This window comes from Rutilus rutilus (assembly GCF_951802725.1).
Source record: "Rutilus rutilus genome assembly, chromosome: 5".
Taxonomy (NCBI): domain Eukaryota; kingdom Metazoa; phylum Chordata; class Actinopteri; order Cypriniformes; family Leuciscidae; genus Rutilus; species Rutilus rutilus.
In genome coordinates this window covers 40,960,397-40,967,001 of record NC_140213.1, presented here as the reverse complement: position 1 = coordinate 40,967,001, position 6,605 = coordinate 40,960,397, and positions in this window count along the sequence as shown.

The window sequence follows — 6,605 nt, the reverse complement described above, 5'->3', positions numbered from 1 at the left end:
GGCGGTACTAAGGTCAGTGGATATTCTGGGCTTTAGAATTGTTTATTTTTATTTAAAGGAATGAATTAATTATAAAAGCGATTTAAGGGAATAAAGAAAAAGAAAGGCTTATTGTATTAGTGAAATAATTGTAACTATTTGCAAATAATATTTTATTTTTAATTATGCATGCATTGTCTCTAAATGAATAAAGGACATTATAGCATATTTTCAATTCAAAAAGGCAAAATGTAATAAATAAATAAAAATGTTAAATGTTTATATATTTACATTTTACCAGGCATTCGTTCACTTCTTTAATCATTTTGACAATGATGAGTTAGACCGCTGAACTTTCAGTCTTCCTAACAACAAACAGAGCGGTGCGTAGGCCTAATGGAGTGCATCAGAGCAGCATCAAGAATATCAAATATTTTGCAGTGAATCTCTTATTTGCATCTTAAGGTTATTGCCAATAATAATGACAGGTTTGTGAAAGTGTAGAACTCGGTGAGCTCGCGCAAAACACATCTTCAGCACAGCGACTCATTTGCACGTCTCTGATTAGCCAATGCGTTCAACAGACATGTCTGTGATTGGCTACAATGCTCAACGCTGCAAAAGCACGTCGTGAGTACCTTTAATGCAAAGGGAAAAAAATATATATATATAAAACTGTAATATGCACTTTTCATGATTAAGTAATCGCGGCAGCTGTAGTCTTATTCACAATTGGTTTTCTGATTATTTTTTTTTGCTCTATGAGAAAGACAAGGTAACAAAATATTCGGGGCTTTACTATAAACATTTGGGGCTTAAGCCCCCTTAGCCCAGCCCCCCCACAAAAACGCGGTTTTTTGACGGAGAGCTAGCGGATCGTCAGGAAAGATTAGATGAATGTGATCATTTATGTTTGGGCCTGAAATCTCTGATACAACCTTTGATGGCTACTTTAGCTATTATTACATTAGCTAACTACTGTACCAACTAACCAGATAACATTAACAAATTGACAAGCACTTACTGGGCAGAATGGCTCTTCAGATGACGGACGAAATTGGAGGTTGTCGTCTGGCTGTCTGCGATTTTTATGTTGCATGTCTTGCAAAGCGCTGTTCTTCTTTTGCCATCTTGCGAAAAATTATTGAAGCCGAAAGCGATGACCCTCGGTACCCCTCCGGCTGACATGTTGATGTGATATCTGATCTAAGTGGGCGTGGTGTGCTTACGGTGCGAGAGGGCATGACTGATGAATAGTGTCGTGATCCAGTCATGACAACGCTATTCTCAGCCTGCGCTCCAGCTGGGTAATCAACTTTATTTTTTAAAAATAATTTATATCTTTTATATTCAAACTGAAAACATGATGTGATTAACACTCAAGTCATTCAAGTCATCGTGTCTCAAGTCAAGTCAAGTCCCGAGTCTTTAACTTCCAAGTCCGAGTCAAGTCTCAAGTATTTTATTTTTTGTCAAGTCAAGTCACAAGTCATAAAAATAGCGACTCGAGTCGACTCGAGTCCAAGTCACCAAGTCACAAGTCCCCATGTCTGCCTGAGGGTATCAAGGGCCCATTTTACTCCCAAACATTCCTTTTCCACAGTGGAGTATCGAACCTCCCTGGGGAACAACTTGCGACTGATGTAAGCTACAGGGTGTCGATCTTCTTGTGTCCCCTGGAGAAGAACCGCTCCTACTCCAATATCTGAGGCATCAGTTTGCAGTATAAAGGGTTTATCAAAATTTGGACAGCATAACACTGGCCCCTGACACAGAGCATTCTAAAGATCCTGAAAAGCCTGCTCCGCCTCCTCAGTCCACCGAATCTGGTTCAGACAGTTTTTCCGCGTTAAATCTGTAAGGACAGCTGCTCTCACAGAAAGGTTGGGTGCAAACCTCCTGTACCAATTTGCCATTCCAAGAAAGGATCTTACATGAAGGCCAAAGGGCATCTTACAGAAATGGTAAAGGCCCCAAGGGGTCCGGAATGCTGTCAGTTCCCGGAACCTTGCACTCAATGGGACCTGCCAATAACCGTTAGCTAAATCAGTAGTGGTTAAATAATTGGCTTTACCCAAACGGTCAATGAGGTCCTCGATTCTGGGAGCCGGATAAGAATCAAACTTTGACACGGAGTTAAGATATCTGAAGTCGATGCAGAACCGTAGGCTGCCATCTTTTTTGGGCACCAAAACAACTCGGCTGCACCATTCACTTTTTAATGGTTCCACAATGTTCATGGCTAACATTTCATCTAACTCCTCACGCAAAGCTTTCAGGAGGCGCTCATGCAGGTATTCTATAGCTCATTCGTTTTGGGCAAGCTCCTTCTCTGAGCACAATGTCATGCTCAAAGAAGTTGGTGTGTCCTGGTCTCTTCTGAAAAACTTGGGGATCACACAGCCTTTGAATTTCAAACTGTTGACTTTGAGACAGGTGACTCAGTGATAGACTAGAAGGAGCTGAAACTGGTAGATACTGGGCCTCTACCTCTTCCTCGTCCTCTACCTTCCGATTCATGAATGCCCCTGCATCCCTTGATCTGGAAAACCACTCTTTGAGTAAGTTAACATGCAAAGTCCATTTCAAATGTTTCTGACCCGGAGTGGCAACTTCATATGTAACCGGCCCCAGCTTCCTCAGTACTTCAAAAGGACCCTTGCTCGCATCAGTGGGTAACATCACCACCTGGCTCAAAGTTTCTTGTCCTGGCTTTCTGGTCATACCAGGTCTTTTGCAGTTTTTGCGTTTCGGCCATATGCTCCTGGGCCAATGTACCCATGGCTTCCAGCTTCTCACGCATCTGAACCACATAATCAACAATCATAGTGGGACTTACACAGTCTTGTTCTCCATTCCACATGTCCTTCAGCAGTATCAGCGATCCCCGCACCTCCCGTCCGTACAGTAATTCAAACGGGGAAAATCAAGTCGAGGCCTGGGGAACTTCCCTGTAGGCAAAAAGCAGATATGGGAGCCACTGATCCCAATCGTCACTTTTGTCCACGACAAACTTACGAAGCATTTATTTCAGAGTTTGATTGAAGCGTTCTGTTAACCCGTCAGTTTGTGGGTGATAAGGGGTGGTTCTTACTCCGTTTATGCCCAACAGTTTATACACCTGTTTTAGTAGCTCTGACATAAAGTTAGATCCTTGATCTGTGACTATACATTTAGGAAAACCAACTCTAGAGAACAGTTGTATAAGGGAGGAAGCTACCACTCTAGCCTTAATGGATTTGAGGGAAAAAACCTCTGGATACTTTGTGGCATAGTCTGTAATGACTAACATATAGCGGTTTCCTGCCTTAGTCTTCTCTAAAGGCCCAACAATATCCATACCCAGCTGATCAAAAGGTACCCCAATAATGGGGAGAGGCTTAAGAGGTGCCCTAGGAGGAACCCGTAGAGAAGTCTGTTGACACTGTGGACAAATTTTACAGTATGTGGCTATGTCCTTCCTCATACCTGGCCAATAAAAGTGACGAATGATTCGTGCTGTTGTCTTATGTCTGCCTAAATGGCCTGCCCAGGGTACCGAATGACCCAAAGAAAGGGCTAATTCTCTACTCTCCTCACATTCATGAGGCTACGGACCCCGAGGCAAAGGTTAGTGCCTTCACTTCCATGATCAAGTCTATCTTAGATAAAACAATTCCATTTAAGAAAGTTTCTATCACAAATAATGATAAACCTTGGATGACCATAAAAATCAAAGATCTGATCAGCGTGCCTTTTGTTCTGGCAATAAAACATCCTACAGTAAACTAAAAACAATTATTGCCAAAAAAAATTAAGAATGCAAAGAAACAATATTATAAACATGAGGTCGAGAAACTGCAAAACACCAAGCCTAAACAATGGTTTAAGTCTGTGAAGGCTTTAATGGGGATGGAAGGAGATAAGAGTGATGTGGTGTCTCAGGATCATAACATCATGCAATATGAGTGTGATAACTTGGCAAAGCACTTTGCTTCTGTGTGGGATTATGCGAGTCATATTTCTCCGTCTGAGGAAGAGGTTACCTGCAAGTTATCCAGTTGTAGTATACCTCTTTTGAGTATTGGACAAGTTAAGGTTAGACTCCGCAAAATGAAGGCAGCAAAGGCGGCTGGTCCTGACGACATTCCTCCTTGGATATTAAAGACCTTTCACGAGGAACTGGCACCGGTGCTATGTGATATTTTTAACACGTGCATGCAAAATAATATTTTCCCAAAACAATGGAAGGAGGCTGTGGTCAAGGCTGTTCCCAAAAAAACAAAGCCTAGTTTTCCAGTAGATTATCTGCAGATTTCATTACTCAGCTGTGCTGGAAAAGTGTATGAAGGAATCCTCAGAGATGCCATTCTGGAGGATACAGTTGCTAAAATTCAACCATCACAACATGGCTTCATGGCGAATAGATCACCTGACACTGCTCTGATTCAAATTTTGCAATCCTGGCATGACGCACTTAACACCAATCCTAAATTGGACATTCATGTAGTTTTTGTTGATTTTACTCTAGCTTTTGACACAATTGATCATTGTCAACTGCTCTATGCTTTAGCTGACATGAAAGTCAGACGACCGCTCTGGCTCAGTGTAAGGAGCTATCTGAGTAACAGAGAGCAAAAGGTGAAGTGGGGCTGGTGTTCCTCAGGGGGGACTTCTATCCCCTCTGCTTTTTGTCATCGCCATAAACAGCTTGGATTCCTTTCTGCCTCCTTCAGTAATTCCGGTAAAATATGCTGATGATTTAACAATCACTGAATTTTTAATGATCTGTCGTGGGATGCCCACATTAAGTACATGATTTCGAAGGTGCGTCCTAGAATACACTATCTCTGTGTTGCTAAAAACGTGGGTCTCCCTTGTGATGTTTTAATGAAAGTATATCTGACATTTTTACGGCCAGTTCTTGAGTACGCTAGTCCAGTATGGGGTGGACTACCTAAAGGACTCTCTGATGAGTTAGAGAGGGTCCAAAAACGTTGCTGTCAGATAATAGGTGTTCCAACTTCTACTCTCCCATCACTGAGTGAGAGGCGTGACAAGGCCACTATACGTACTTTTACAAAACTACTCAAGGACAGTTCATCACCACTGCATTGTTTCCTGGCTGTGGCTCCAAGACCTACTTACCTACTACGGCAGCATAGGGAGTTTGTTGTGCCCAGGAGTAAATCAAAAAGACATGAACTTTCTTTTATTCCACGTGCTCTTAAACTATTTTATAAATAATTTACAGTTTGTTTGTTTTTTGTATGAAGCCTGATGTATTCCAGGTTTTTTGTGTATCTGTTTTACTCTACCTGGTTGGTTGGTTTATTTTTTTTATTTTTTTTTTATTTAATTTATTTAAATTAGGTATATAAGGTTGTTTTGAGTATGTGTTCTGTTTGATACATTTCAGGGTTTTGTCCTTCAATATCCTGCCTTGTCAAAACTAAACTCCCTGGGGACTACCAACTGCGGCTCAGCTCCGTTTACGAAACAAGACCTCATTGCGGAGGCAAAAAACTCCCTGACTACCACCTCTGGCTGGCCTGCTAGTGATCTCTCCTCCACCAACTTGTACAGGGGACCGACTACATTGTCATTTTTCTGCAATTGTACTATGTCTCAAGGTATTTTATAACCCAATGTGTTCTCAGGGACAGGTTCCCCTTCACTCACCACTGCATGTCGAAACTTTTCACGCTTCCTCTGTAAATAAAGTATTAGATTATTAAAGTATAAGTTCACCTGTAGTATAGTTAAAGTAATAATGAAAACTAGTTGTGTACTAGTTTACTATTTTTACACAAGTAGTTTTGAAACAGTACACTTACAAGTATACTTCTAGTACATTGATATTAGTATACTTACTACATAAAGTATACTTAAAATATACTTGAACTTTACTTAATAAAATTAACTTGAAGTATACTTATTTTTTGTAAGCGTCGGCAACCCCCATTAATGTCCAAATCAAAGGTGTACATAAAACTAGAGTTTAATTGATCTGTATCAGTCATGCATGGAGACAAAGAATAATTGTTACCGTTTGTTGGTAGTGCAGCTGGCTCTTGTCCACACTAGGTGGAGTGTCATAGATCTCCTGACCATCTGATCACCTTTCATTGCCATTGGAGGAGTATCATAAACCTGTGGCCCAGAGAAAAAGGAACAGGGTCAAAAAGACATAAAACTAATTTACTAGTTAAATAAATGAATTAAATACACAAGACAGAAGAATGTCAGATCATGTCAGAATAATTAGAATTGTTCGGATTTTTATTATTATTATTATTCCGCCGAAAAACTGATTGGGCAGGCCAAACAGTAAGGCCTAGAGACTTGAAACCTGGCCAGGTGGTAGGTCTCAATTTGGGGAGAACCTCACAAAATATGACCCCGAATAGGTGGCGCTACAGCGATCAACAACGCAAAACCCCTCATAACTCCTATACCGTTTATCGTAGACTCAAGTGTCTTATATCATTGGAAACCTTGAGTCCAGACAAACAAAATGTATATCTCCGATTTCATTTCCGGTATGCAAATTTTCCCGCCATTTTGAATTTTCCGAAAAATCTACTTTTTCGTACTCCTCATATTCCGTTTGTCAAAAAATGTTGTCAAACGAATTACGATCGGTG